This window comes from Choloepus didactylus, chromosome 18 (genome assembly GCF_015220235.1).
Source record: "Choloepus didactylus isolate mChoDid1 chromosome 18, mChoDid1.pri, whole genome shotgun sequence".
NCBI lineage: Eukaryota > Metazoa > Chordata > Mammalia > Pilosa > Megalonychidae > Choloepus > Choloepus didactylus.
Window position 1 is genome coordinate 33,021,757 of NC_051324.1, and position 13,600 is coordinate 33,035,356.

Genomic DNA, 13,600 nt, shown 5'->3' on the forward strand with positions numbered 1-13,600 from the left:
AAGAAACTTTCCCTTTTCCATTGGTTTGGAAAAGGAGTGGAGATAACCATGGGCAACCAAACTACAAGATGGGTCCTGGTGATGCTGTCTGAGCCCTGAATCAAACTGCACCAGAAGCCAGCCCCACAACTGAACTAATCCATCATGTGAATCAATAAATTCCTCCTTTTTGGTGACACCAATCTGAGGAGGATTTGCTGTCACCTGCAACCAAGAGAGTCCTAATGGACACACATGGTGTACTGAATGGTCATCACAGAGATCTGAAGGAACACAGTAAACCCCCACAAGTTAAGGCCAGAGGAGTGTCCTCTAATCTGTCTTCCTGCACTTCTATTCAGGCTGCCTCCTCTCTCCCAGGGTCTGCCATGCTCACCATAGGATTTTGGTTAGAGTGAGGCCAGTCCAGGGCAACCCACCCCTGTAGTTATTATTCAGCTTTAGTGGCCAATTCCCACAGTGTGGCCTTCAGAGTCTCTCTGCCTCCACCTAGGAAATTTATTGCCTCTTCTTTCCACCTCTCAGGCATCATAGGAAGTTCATTCTAGGCAAGGAGGAACAAGGCCATTTCGAAAGCCACCTAATTAGATGGGGAGGATGCTTCTTTGTCAAGTGTTTTCTCTCAGGGCCAGCATCCAGGAGGTACTGGGGTGGGGGTGGAGGAAAGCATAGGCCTTGGCACTGGATAGATTTGGGCTCGGGTCCTGGCACATCTGAGCTCAGTGGCCTGTTGTTTAGCCTCTCTGAGCGTCAGGTTCTCCATCTGTAAAGTGTGGATATGGCTGATCCAACAAAGGAGTCTAGCCCAGGAGGGGCAGAATTGGGTCCGCCCCTGGGGCTGCCAGAGAAACCGGCCCCAGCAGCTACCTGGGGTCCAGGACAGGCCTCTGTGAGGACTGTAGTGGGGTAGAAGGTGGAGATTCCTAGACCCAACAGAGGTAAGGATGTGGGCAGTTCCTGGGATTCACAGTGGGGCCGCCAGGGATTTGGCCAAAAGGCAAGACAGAAGCCCACCTCTAGATCTAGGGCACAAGGCAGTATGGGCCTGGCGTACCTCTTCCCCTAGCCAGCCCAGGGCAAGATGGGCCCCAAAGCCCTGGCCCTGGGGCTCATGGTGTCTGCAGGGGGTAAATGGCCCCCCATGGGGATAGGAAAGTGGTTTGGGCAGGGCCAGGTTCTACATTTCACCTTCCTCCTTGACCAGATCAGCTTCCCAGACACCTCCAGTCCCAGCAGCCAGTGTCTGGAGTATGGAAGGATGAGCCCCTGGGCTGGGGGCAGCACCGAGTCCTCCCACCACCCCACCCCTAGAAGAGTCTGGGTCTGGGGGAGGCCAAAGTTGCCAGGGCCTTGTACAGAGGTGTCCAGTACAGGCTCCCAGGCAGCTTCTGTCTTCCTGGGCAGAGGGGTGAGGGACACTTCCAGACAGACATCCTTTTCAAAAGCACAAGGTCCTCAGAGGACTGTCCTTAGGGAGCTCCTGGGGGAGAGAGGAAACATATGTTTACTGAGCACCTACTAAGTGCCAGGCATCAGTGCTTTAAACCCACCATCTTACCACTCATGGCAACCCTGGGGAAAAGGGAATATTCTCCCAATTTTGCATATGAGGAAACTGAGTCTTTGCCCTTATGTAGCTTGCCCAGGACTGGCTGAGGGGTGTCAGATCCAGGAGTCCAGCACAGGTGGTAGGTTCCAGAGCCCTCAAGCTTTCCATCCCCCAGCTGGGGCCAGGTAAGCTGGCACCAGGGCACCTCTGAGACAGCTCCCTGGAGGGGCACCTTGCCCATCATCCCGTGGCCTCCTGGGAGCCGGGGCCTGATGTGTGACATCTGGACTTTGCCTGGAGCCAAGCAGCAGTCCTGTCTCAGCTGCTAGAGGAGAGGGAAATAGAGGAGGGAGGATCTGCAGGGACTCAGGAAAGGTCACCAGCCCCTAGGACCCCACCCCGACCTCAGCACCACCTCCACTGTCCCTGGAGGGCTGGGTCTTGGAGAGGCCGGGAACAGTGCCCAGTTTTGGTGGAAGACTGGAATGAGTGCCCCCTTCCAGGGACCACTCCACAGGGATCTCCCTCTGCATTCACCAGTCACAGGGTTGAGCAAACAGAACATGGCATGGAATTACACAGATCTGGGTGCAACTTCAGCTCTACTGTTCCTATCTGTGTGTCCACAGGGAGATCATTTAACTGCTCTGGACCTCAGATTCTTCATAAAACAAATGGCAATGCTGCTTACCTCCCAGCATCCTTAAGCAGACAGAATGAGGAAAGGCACATGGAAAGGCTTAGCGCCCTGCCTGGTGCATAGTAAGTGCTCAATAATCATTAGTTCTCACTGTCCTTCTGAAAGTCTCATTTGACAATAAAATCTCATCTAACCCACTCATGCAACTAAATTATAAATTATACCTAACATTTATTGAATACTTAATATGGGCCAGGTACTGTTTGGAATATGTTATACCTGTTACTTCATTTAATCCTCAAAGAACCCCATGAGGCAGCTACTATCATTATCCCCATTTGACAGATGAGGAAACTGAGGCACAAATGTTAAGCAACTTGCCCAAGATCATACAGCTAGTAAGCGGCAGAGCCAGAATTTGAGTCCAGACATAGTCTGGCTCTGGAGCCTGGGCTTTGAGCTCTCTTCTTCCTTTCCCAAGCCCTTTCCCATTCCCCTGTAGGCTAATGCTGGGGCCAGAGGGGACTAAATGAGGCATATCCTCCAGAGCTCATGGACCAGGGTGGGAAATAAAATGCACAGAAATACAAAGTAAGAAAGGGGTAAATATCACAAGAGAAAAACTGAGTTGCAAGTTGAAAAGGGGGAAAGATCCATTCCAGAGATTGAAGGGGAGGGCATGCCAGCAAGAGGGGATGGCAAGGACAAAGGCACCTTGTGAGGGCACCAGGTGTATAAAGGGGAGTTTTGTGGTCAAGTTTAGAAGGGTAAGTTGGGACCCAATGATGAGGGCCTGCATGGGAGTTCAGGCTCTGCAGTTGGGGGGTGGGAGGGTTGAAGGATTCTCAATAGAGAAGTGACATGATTGGGTTTGTGCTGCACAAACCCAGCTTGGCCAGCAGTGAGGAAAAGGTCTGGGGCCAGGCGAGATTGAGGGCAAGGGGGCAGTTGGGAGGCAGTTGTAATGGTCCGGGTGAGTGTTGATGAGGGCCTGAACTAAGGTGGGCACAGTGGGATAAGATACCCAAATCTGTCTTCCTAGGGGCAGAGTGACTATGTAAAAGTTGTCTTTACCTGCAAAACAGATGCCTGGACTGCAGCCCATGCACCACCCCACCCCTCCAGGCTGTCCTTCCCAACTCGGCCAGCCCCTTTCCCTGGATGATCAGCTCGGCCTTGGCCACCTGTTCCCACCACCCACTGATGTGGGCTGCAGGGATCATTAACCCAAGCCATGAACTCACCTTCCCTCCCAACACATGCGGCCGGATGGAGGTCCCTCCTCCACCTCCACGAAGGACCCCCGTTGCAGGGGCAGAAGAAACTGGATCTCCCGCCCAACTGAGCATTGCCCTTCCTTCCCTGCAAAAATGCCAGAGAACACACCTGCTGCCTTCAGTACACTATACTGACCCACTAGTATCACATGTATCAACCTGAATAACATGGCATCGTGGAAGGAGCACTGGCCCAGTCGGGAGGCCTGGGCTCGAGTCCCAGCTCTACCACTCATGAACTCTGGTCCTGGGCAACCCACTTTTTCTCTCCCAGCCTCCATTTTTCTCATCTGTGGAGCAGGGATAAAATACCTGCCTTCCAGGATTGCTTTGTGGACTGAAAGAGAGTGTGTACATGAACATCCTCTATAAACCCTTGAAATACCACTTAACTGTTGAATTTTATATACATTTTCACTCATCTCACAATTTCTGTTGAGCTGATTCTTAACCAGGTGCCAGCAAGTGAACACACTCTATCACTCCCACATTTATGATCCTATCCCAGTCTTCACACATCCTGTGATGGGGATAACTTTGTTTGAAACACAAGTTACTTTCACATCTTGTATATGACAAATAGGAAAATGGTTTGAATTAAAGGAGGAAAGATTTTTATCAGGACTAACTTCCAACACAGAAGCTTGCTGGTTCCTGGAAATCTTCCCAGAAGGAGAGAATCATTTAAGTGCTTTGCCCAGAGTAGGCACCAAATAAATTGTTCAGTGGAACTGACTGTGTCACATCACTTGCCAGGAGACAAAGGAATGGATAGATGACTTCTTAGGACCCCCTCCTCCATCTGACTTTCTTGTGCTGTACATACGTTGCATGCATGTACAGGAGAAAGTCTGGGGCTGGCAGTCAGCAGACCTACCTGGAACTAGCTGTGTGACCTTGGATAGGTCTCAGGCCCTCTCTGAGCCCTTTTCCTCTACTGTCTGTTAAGGGTACAGGAATGCCAACCCCAGTGAAAAACCTGCTCGGACAACATCTTCACTTAACATTCCACAAGCATCTGTTGAATGAATGGCACACAATAAGATGCATGATTCATGTTGTCCCCTCTCCTCTCTGGGCCTGAGTCTGCCCTTCTATTGAACGTGGGCACTGAGCTCCAGGTGGCCTTCGGTTCTGGCTTCTGTGCTCTGCTCTTGTGCCCAACACCCAGGCTGGGAGAAGGGGGCTGGGGGGCGGGGGGGCTGCCCTCCTGTCTCAGGGCATGGGCAGTAGGTATGTGCTGCTGTTCCCACGGGGCCGCCTGGCTTAGCCCGAGGCTCCCTTTGCTGGGAGAGTAGCCTGGGCTCAGCCCTGTGCTGACCTGCTTTTAACCCCTAAGAAAGTTACACAAACTCCTCCATGCTCCGCTGGGAGCTGGGTCACACAAGGTGGGGGCAGAAACAATGCTTCCCGTTGTGCCCTCGGCCTATTCCACATCAGCACACATGAAGGAGGGACACAAGAGGTAGGGAGGAGGGGGTCACACAGCTCCGGTTTCAACCAGGCCTGGAAATTGGATCTTCCTCTCCAGCCAGAGTTCCCTGGGGCATGAAGGGGACTGGGGTCTCAGCAGGAGCCTGCCTTCCCCTCCCCATGGACTCCCCTCCAAATCCAGCTCTGTGCCTAGATTGCAGAGCAGATCTGCAGGACTCTTTACCATGGCATCTCCTTTCAGCAAATGCTCCTCAGTTCTGTGATGTACCTACAAGGAGACGGCAGATAGCAAAGGGTTCTACTCTGAGAATCAGGAAGCATGGGTCTGGCTCTGCCGTTGTCAAGATTTCAAGGGTCAGACTAGCCAAGGACTGAGAGTGTAAGCTTTGGAGTCAGAAGACCTGATTCAAATTCTAACCCTGCATTTACCAGCTGGTGACTTGGACCAGATACCTCTGCCTCTGACACTCCATTTCCTCATCTGATCTACCTCCCTGGGTCATTATGAATAAATAATTTCTTATTCATAATACATGTACAGAGGTGTTTTTTAAAAAATGCCAGCTGTATGGCCTACTCTCTCTACAAAGGTTTAGCGGGAAGTGGAGTTGTGTGTAGTCCTTCCTCAATTTCCCAGGGAAAAGTAAATTGTTCAATTTGTCTAAAATGGGATGGAACTACTTAAAGTACATGAAATTAGCTGTCAAAATTGTGAAATGTAATCACAGTTTTGATTGCTCTGAGACAGTGTAGAAACCGCAAATTTTTCAATAGGCCAGAAAAGAAAAACAAAGAATAATGACGGTCAACGCTGCCACCCCTCCCGTTTGTGTTCTGCATGCCCCTCGGAATTAGTTTACTCCTGTTGACACATGCACAGTTTTGCATCACTTGAGACACACATTTCTTACCCAACTTCAGTCATTTTATATCTAGGCTAGAGTTGGTGGTTGATTTCTTTCCAGGTAACTGCAGTTATTTGAAAACAATGTCAAAACAAAAGTCTCTCCTCTTCTCCCTGACGATCTGTCACAGCATCACAGCTATGCCTCTCTAGAGCTTGTGTCTATATGCCCTTCCCATTTGCTGGCACCCCCTCTGCCCCTTGACTCTCTCTTGGTTCATTATTCCTGGAAGAGAATAGGAATCACCAGTATCCAGTGTAGGAGAAATACTTATGACTTGGAGTGTGAGTTGTTTCAGGACCATGGCCAGCAACCCGCGAGCCTTCACCCGCTTGTCCTTAACCTCTCAAACACGCTGCACCACGGCTGTACCTCCCTCAGACTCGATTTCCACCTCTGTAAAATGGGATGATGGGGGGAGGGGCAGGGAGGGCTGGAGGAGAAGACCACCTCTAAAGCCTCTGACAGCTCTGTGACCCTAGGATTTCTTCTTTGGCTTGTTTTCCTTCCCTTCCCTTTTCCTCCCTCCTTTCTTTCCTCTTTTTTGTTTTGTTTTGTTTTGTTTTGTTGATAGGGTCCTTCTATTTTAAAGGACTGATAGCCATCACCTAGGGAGAGGGGCTAACGGAGGCACTCCTTACGAGAGGAGCAGCAATCTATCCCCCAGAAATCCTCAGAATTCAGCACTGAGGAGTCACCTGGTTTTCCCTCTGTCTCTAATCACCTAGACATTGTGTCAGTTATGGTAAAAAGCTGAGATACTGTGACAAAGAGTCCACTGGCCTAAAGACAGAAGGTGGGCAGAGGGCTGCTCTGCTCCACATAGTCATACAAGAGCCAGGCTCCCTTTGTGGGGTTTCTCCAACAACCTTTGGTGGTGGTTTTGTCTGCACAGTCACAGGATCACAAGCATGTCCATGTGACATCTCCAGGAAGGAGCAAAAGTGGGAGTAGTAGATGAGCAGTGTTGTAGTTTTTTAACATTTTATTTTGAAATAATTTCAAACTTACAGGAAAGTTGCAAACATAACACAAACTACAGAGAACTCTAATATACCACCTACCCGGATACTCAGATTTACCAACTTTTAACATTTTGCCACATTTATTATATAATGCTATCTATTTATCTAATCTATTCAATCTATCTAATCTATCATCTATTTCCTAAACATTTGAGAGTATCTTGCATACTTCGTACTCCTTTATCATTTAATACTTCCAAATATATTTCCTAAGAAGAAAGATATTCACTTATGTACCCACATTATGCACAATTAACAAGTTCAAGAAATTTACCATTGATATAGAGCATATGGTGTATATTCAGATTTTTTTCTATTGTCCCAATAATGTGAGATATTTTCTTCAGGATCATATATTATATGTAATTGTCATTGTCTCTGTATTTTAGTCTCTCTCTTTTTTAAAAAAAATTGTGGTTAACATATATACAACATAAAATTTCCCATTTCAGTCACTCCCAGGCTACAACTCAGTGTCATTAATCACATTCACGAAGTTGTGTGACCATCACTACCATTCATTACTGACACTTCCCAGTACCTCAAACACACATTTTGTACCCATTATGCATTAACTCCTCATTTCCCTTCCCCACCAGCCCTGGCAACCTGTATTCTACTTTCTGTCTTTATATCTTTGCATATTCTAGTTATTTCATATAAATGGAACCATAAAATAACTGTCATTTTGTGTCTGGCTTATTTCACTCAACATGATATCTTCAAGGTTACCCATGTACACTGTAGCATGTATCAGAACTTAATTCCTTTTTATGGCTGAATAATATTCCATTATATATACCACATTTTATTTATCCATTCATCCACTGATGGACACTTGGGTTGCTTCCCCCTTTTGGATATTATGAATATGCTCCTATGAACATTGGTGTACAAATATCTGTTCAAGTCCCTGTTTTCAATTCTTTGGGGTGTATACCCAGAAGTGGAATTGCTGGGTCACATGGTAATTGTATGTTTAACATTTTGAGGAACAATCAAACTTCCAAAATGGCTGCACCATTTTACATTCCCACCAACAATGTACAAGGGTTCCTATTTCTCCATATCATCTCCAATACTTCTTATTTTCCATCTTTCTTTGATAATAGCCATATTCTAGTGGGTGTGAAATGGCATCTCATGGTGGTTTTGATTGGCATTTTCCTAATGGCTAATGATATGAGCATCTTTTCATGTGCTTTGGGCCATTTGTATATCTTCTTTGGAGAGATATCTATTCAAGTCTTTTGCCCATTTTTAAATTAGGTTGTTTGTTGTTGAGTTGTAAGGTTTCTCTTTATATTCTGGATATTAAACACCCCCTTATCAGATATATGGTTACCAAATATTTTCTCCCATTGTCTAGGCTGCCTTTTCACTTTCTTGATAATTTCTTTTGATGCACAAATATTTTTAATTTTGATAAAGTCCAATTAACCTATGTTTTATTTTGTTGCTCAAGCTTTTGGTGTCATATCTAAGAATCCATTGCCTAATACAATGTCCTGAAGATTTTCTCTGTGTTTTTCTTCCAAGCACTTTACGGTTTTAGCCCTCCTATTTACATCGTTAATCCATTTTGAGTTAATTTTTGTGTATGGTGTGAGGGAGAGGTTCACTTTCATTCTTTTGCACATGGATATCCATTTTCCCCAGAACTATTTGTTGAAGAGACTATTCTTTTTCCATTGAGTGAACATGGTACCCACCTCAAAAGTCAATTGACCATAGATGTGTGGGTTTATTTCTGAACTCTCAGTTTGATTCCATTGATCTATATGACTGGCCTTGTGCCAGTACCACACTATTTTGATTACTGTAGTTTAGTAATAAATTTTAAAATCAGGAAGTGTGAGTCCTCCAACTTTGTTCTTTTTCAAGATGGTTTTTGGGATCCCTTCCCTTTCCATATGAATGTGATGATTGGCTTTTCCATTTCTGCAAAGAAGGCTGTTGGAATTTTGTTTTGGATTGCATTGAATCTGTAAGTTACTTTGGGTAATACTGGCATCTTAACAATATTAAAATTTCCAATACATGAACATAGTATCTTTCCATTTATTTACATCTTCTTTAATTTTAATTACAATGATTTGTAGTTTTATGCATACAAGTCCTTTCCATCCTTTTAAGTAGTGTTTTAAGGAAGTATTTAAATGGCGCACATCGCTTTCAATCCTATTCCTTTAGTGGGGACTTCATCGCATGGTCATATCAAGCTACCAGGGGGCTGGGAAAACCAGTCCCTAGCTGGGCAATCATGTGCCAAACTATGACTTTACTATTTTGGAAGAAGAGAACAGGCTTTGGTTCAACCAATGCTGTCCATTATAAACATTATCCTCCATTTAATGGACAAGGTAGAGATGTAGAAATAGTAAGTTTTTGTCAGGGAAAGGGAAGGGAATTTATTGAGTTAGACACCATGCTAAGTGCTTTCCTGTATACTTAAAATGCCCTGGGATCTCATTTCCCCAAATTATTCAGTTATCTCCCCAAACTTCGTGCTGTTTCTCCTGCCTAGAATGCCCTTGTCTCTTGGATGAGTTGATCCCACCCTTTCTTAAAGCTCAAGAACTATCTCCATGATCATAGAATTTTGGAACCAAAAGGAGCCTCAAAAACCATTTTGGTCAATTCCTCATTTTGTAAGTTAGGAAATTGAGGTCCAGAGAGGGAAAAACACTTGCCTCTCAAAAACACAGTAAGGTATACACATATCTGGAACTGCAAGCTAGAGCTAGGACTCCAAGTCCAGTGTTCTCCCCTCTTTGCAGCACTGAGAACCCCCGTCTACCCTAAAGGCTTTTTTTCGGCCTCTCATTGTGTGACTTTGAACAAATCTCTTGTCCTCTCTGCTCTCCAGATCCTCAAGCTATGAAATGAAGAAGTTAGGTCAGATTCTCTCTAAGGTTCTATTAGGGCACAGACCCAGTGGTCTAATGGTGGGGCTACCCAAACTTTCAGCTTCTGGTCCCTCTCAGTGATGCTTAAATACCCCTGGACAGAACTTTACTGACTCCTCTCCACCTCCTCCCATGGAAGAACTCACAGTAGAATCAAAGAAAGGGTTCCTTTCTTCCTGCCTCCTCGGGAACCAGATATGGCCAAAAGAACTTTATTTGCTGTATCTCATTTCATCCTCAAAAACTTCATGGGAGGTGGATATTATTATCCCCATTTTTCAGATGAGGAAACTGAGGCTCTGAGAGGTTAATGACCGTTTGGGGTAAAGGGATCAGATTTGATCCTGGGATCCTCAAGAGGAAGAGGTAGAACAGTGGGGAAGTTAAAAGGAGAGTTTGGCTTCATGTAATAAAGCCCTTCCTCCCAGAGCTATCTCTAGAGGGACAGGCTGTCAGGAGGAACGGATTTCCTGGTCACTGAAGATGTGCACATCCAGGATGCAAGATCAAAAGATTGTAGACCAGGTGGGTAGAGGCAGAGTCAGGGGGGTGGATTATATCAGTGCTTTCCAAAGATTATTTTAGAAGACACATTGACCAGCATTAAATAATACAGAGAAAAGTTACTCTGTCTATTATTTTTCAAACTTTCTGATTTTGACCAGGAGAAAGTCTTGGTTTGGTGTCAATACAGCTTTCACCCCTCTCTACCACTTGTTAGTTACCTTTTTAACAAGGAGAGATTAAACCTCAGGTTCAGGGCTCAGGAGCAGGTGGCAGGACTAGAATGGAATAACCATGGGACTTTTCATTTTATTTATTTTTATGGTTACTGTATTCATTTCCTAGAACTGCCAAAACAAAGTACCACAAACCATGTGGTTTAAAACAATAGACATTTATTCTTTCCATTTTGGAGGCTAGAAGTCCAAAATCAAGGTGTAGGGGGCCACACTCTCTTTGAAGGTTTTAGAGATGAATCCTTTCTTGCCTCTTCCTAGCAATTCTTGGCATTCCTTGGCTTTAGCTGCATCACTCAAATCTCCGCCTCATCTTCACATGGCCATTTTCCTTCTATCTGTGTGTCCAAATTTTCCTATTCTTATAAGGACACCAGTCATTGTATTTAGGGCCCACCCTAATCCAGTAGGACCTCATCTCAATTTGATCACATCTCCAAAGACCCTATTTCCAAATAAGGTCACTTTCACAGATAACCGGGATTAGGACTGCAACATGTCTTTTGGAAGGACACGATTCTATCCACAACAGATACCTTCTTTCATGGCAAATGAACCTGATTTCCCTATTACTGCTGTGATATGAAGTCTCATTTAAAAATAAATTTATCAAGTTTATGTTATTGGAGATGAGTGGTTCCATTCTAGAAATGCATACATGTGTACACCAAAGACATGTACCAGACTTCAGAGCAGCACTATTTGTGATAGCCACTTGACAGAAGTGTGGGCAAATTAATTGTGATATATTCATACCATGAAATATTATACAGCAATGAAAAATAACAAAATACTGCTACATGCAACATGAATGACTCTCACAAGCAATGTTGAATGCAAGAAGCCAAATATCAAAGAGTATCTAAAAATGCAAAATTGATGTATGGTGTTAGGAGTAGGAAAGCAGTTACAGGTGGAAGGGGTTTGAAACCAGAAGTGGGCAGGTGAGGCTCCTGGGGTTCTAGAAATGTTTTGATTCTTGTTCTGGGGTCTGTTTGCACAGGTGTGTTCACTTTGTGAAAATTCATATAGCTATTCACTCATAAGTTGTGTACTTCTCTACAATGTGCATAACAAAATTTTATATAAAAGTGGGCCTGTTAAAAATATTCTATGTAAATAGCAATATAGAGGGAAATCCCATGACCAAGCAATTTCTCCTCAAGTGTACGCATAACAGAAATGTGTGTGTTCACCAGAAGACACATTCACCAGAAGTAGCAGCGCTACTTTTTCTTCAGTTGTAATTACTTTTTTTAATGCAATTTTATTGAGATATAATCACATGACATACAATCATTCAAAGTATACAATCAGTTATTCACAGTATCATCATAGAGTTGTGCTTTCATCACCACGAACTTTGAACATTTTCATTACTCCAAAGAATTAAGATTAAAATAAAAAAGAACATCCAAAACATCCCATTCCCCTCCTCCCCCCATTGTTCATTTACTTTAAAAAAAATAGTTTAATTGAGATACATTCACATACACTACATCATCTACAGTATACAATCAATTATTCACAGCACCATCATACATTTACGTGTTCATCACCAGAATCAATTTTTGAACCTTTTCCTTACTCCAAAATAAAAATAAAATCAAAAAAGAACACCTAAATCTTTCCATCCCCTCCATCCCACTCTGTTCTTCAACTAATATTTGTCCCCATTTTCTACTCACCTGTCCATACACTGAAGAAAGGAAGTGTGAGCCACAAGGTTTTTACAGTCCAGCAGCACTACTTTTAAGAGCCCCAACCTGGAAACAACTCAAATGTCTATTAACAGGAGAATGGATATGTTTGGGTATGTTCATACGTTTTACTAGTATGCAGATGTTAAAAGGGCAAACTCTTGCCTCAGCCAATAGCACAGCTGGAGCTCACAGATATGATTTTCAGTGAAGGAAGCAAGACACAAAATGGGGCCTACCAGAGGAGTCAATTTATATGAAGTTCAAAACCAGACAAAACTGAACATCTAGACAGAAGATCAATAAGGAAATAGAAGACTTGAATGATACCATAAACCAGAGTCCTAACAGACATATATAGAATACTTCATCCAGCAGTAACAGGATACACATTCTTCTCTCATGCACACGGCTCATTCTCCAGGATAAACCATACGTTAGATCACACAAGTCTCAATAATTTTTAAAAAATTTAAATTAATAAATATTTAAATGTTTTTAAAAAATACATAAAGAAATTTAAAATATTGAAATAATACAATAAATCTTCCACCACACAGAATGAAACTAGAAATTAATAGCAGAGGAAGAACTGGAAAATCCACAAATATGTGGAAAATATGTAGAAATTAAAAAACACACTCTTAAACAACCAGTGGGTCAAAGAAGAAATCACAAGGGAAATTAGGAAATATCTCAAGGTGAATGAAAATGAAAACACAGCATACCAAAACTTATGGGATGCAGCAAAGGCAGTGCTGAGAGGGAAATTCATAGTTTAAGTGCTTGCATCAAAAAAGAAGAAAGATGGCAAACCAGAGACCTAACCTCACACCAGAAGGAACTAGAGGAAAAGAAGAGAAAACTAAACCCAAAGCAAGCAGAAGGATTAGACTGGAGATAAATGAAATAGAAAACAAAAAACAATAGTAAGAATCAATGAAACCAAAAGTTGTTTCTTTGAAAACCTCAATAAATGTTAGATGTTAGCTAGACTGACAAAGAAACAAAAGAGAGGATGCAAATAACTAAAATCAGAAATGAAGGGGGGGTCATTACTATGGCCCTCAAAGAAATAAAAAGGATTATAAGAGGATACTATGAACAACTGTATGCCAACAAATTAGATAACTAGATGAAATGGACAAATTCCTAGAAACCCACAAACTATCTCCACTGAGTCAAGAAGTAGAAGATTTCAACAGTCCAATAACAAGTAAAGAGATTGAATCAGTAATCAAAACCTCCCAACAAAGAAAAGCCTAGGATCAGTTGGCTTCACTGGTGAATTTTGCCAAGACTCAAACTCTTCAAAAAATTGAAGAGGAGAGAATACTTCCTAACTCATTCCTTGAGGCCAACACAACACTAATACCAAAGCTGGAAAAAAATACCCCCCAAAAAGCAAATTACAGGCTAAT